This window comes from Bidens hawaiensis, unplaced genomic scaffold (genome assembly GCF_021521415.1).
Source record: "Bidens hawaiensis isolate Kalapana, Puna unplaced genomic scaffold, B.hawaiensis_p1.1 tig00066374_1, whole genome shotgun sequence".
Classification (NCBI taxonomy): domain Eukaryota; kingdom Viridiplantae; phylum Streptophyta; class Magnoliopsida; order Asterales; family Asteraceae; genus Bidens; species Bidens hawaiensis.
In genome coordinates this window covers 30,013-31,944 of record NW_027501813.1, presented here as the reverse complement: position 1 = coordinate 31,944, position 1,932 = coordinate 30,013, and positions in this window count along the sequence as shown.

Genomic DNA, 1,932 nt, shown 5'->3' with positions numbered 1-1,932 from the left:
GCGAGAGCCAGTCCATACCAATAATAACATCAAAGCTTCCAAGAGGCATAGGGATGAGGTCGATCAGAAAATCGTTTTCGTTAAGATTAAGCGTACAATCTTTAATCACTGAGTTAATTAAAATAATTTCACCATTAGCCAATTCAACTGAAAAATCTTCTTTTAAATCGTTGCGCGGTCGCGCAAGCTTCTGCTCGAAGGCGCGAGAGATAAAGCTTCGATCGGCGCCAGTATCAAAAAGTACAGAAGCATAAAATCCGTTAAGTAAAAATGTACCATTAACTACGTCATTATTCGCTTGCGCTTGGTGCGCGGTTATGTTAAAAGCTCGTCCACGCGTCACTTGGTTCGAAATCTGGTTCACCGGATTCGCTTGTGTGATTTGCACTTGCAGTCTCGGGCACGCGTTCCGGAAATGACTGGGATCACCGCAGTTAAAGCACGATCTGGGTCGTGGGTTTTGGTAGGTTGGTTGTGGATTCTGCGGGTAGACTGGTGGTGTTGGCGCAATTGGATTGGCGAGAAGGACTCTACAGTTCTCAGCAGTGTGACCAGTACGGCCACATCGGTTACAAAGTCGACACGGGGTTTGGGTTGGGTGGTGAAATCTACAGGTTGGGCAAAAGGGATGGTTTCCTGTGTAAGGTTTCTTAGTTGGCGGGGCAGGGAGTGCTGGATTGGTTAAGGCATAGTTATGGACTACAGGAGGTGCTGGGTAGGTTGACAGTGGGTTAGGCGCGTAAACTGGGGGTTGGTAAACGGGTTGCTGGACAATGGGCGGGTTGGTAAGCGCATAGGCCTTGCGCCTGCGCTTGAGGTTGTTACGGTTTGAGGGTTCTGGTTTGGTTTCTGTTGGTTCAGGGACAGTCTTGGTGAGTTTGGTCTTCTCAGATCCCCGCAGGAACAGGGTTCCTGCTCTGACATGGTTGTCGCTGAGCACAGCGGCCAATTCGATGGCGTCAGAGAGGGTTACTGGGTTTCTGGCCCATACAGAACCTTGAATTTCCATGGGGAGACCCCCAAGGAATTTCTCTATGGCTCGGCGGGAAGGGGTAACAAGGTGAGGGACAAGCAGGCTTAGTTCATGGAAGCGCGTCGCGTACTCGCGCGCTTCACCGCTGTATTGCTTAAGATTCCAAAATTCTTCCTCCAAGCGCTTAACTTCGTTGGGAGGGCAGAATTCTCGCGTCAGAATTTCCTTAAATTCCTCCCAGAGCATGTTGGAAGCAGTTTCTGCGCCACGCGCATGAGCTACTCCATTCCACCATGTAAGCGCTCTAGATTCCAGGACACTGGAAGCATATAGGGTTCGTCTGTCTGAGGGGCATTGGGTGTGGAGGAAGGTGTTTTCTATTTTCTCAAGCCACTGGAGCATCACGGTGGCTCCTTCAAGACCTGTGAACTTTGGAGGGTTACCCGCGTTAAAGGACTTAATGTTGTAACCAGAGGTGTTGGTATTGTTTTGGCTCAAAGCTTGGGCTATTGCGGCGGCCATTTCCTGGGAACGTTGCAGCGAACGTCTGCGCGCGGCTTCTTTCTTCTTGAGATGGCGAGCTGATAGCGGAGGCATTCTATAAAAGTTTTAATTTTAGTTAATATCTTGGTTTTATCGCAAAGTATAACTTTATAAAGCTTGGTTTCACGGAGTTAGATGCTATCAAAAGTTAAAGTAAAATAAATGACCCAAAATGCAGACTTAATAAAGGTAACAAATTCGAATCAGAAATCGACAATTCATGTATCACCATGACTTTCCGAATTCCCAATTTAAAATATACGAGTAAACGAGTATTGGAGATTGACGATTCATGTATCACCATGACTTTCCAATCTTCAATATAAAATATACAAGAAAATGAGTATTGGAGGTTGACAATTCATGTATCACCATGACTTTTCAAGTCTCCAACCTCAGAACATAATCGTAAATGG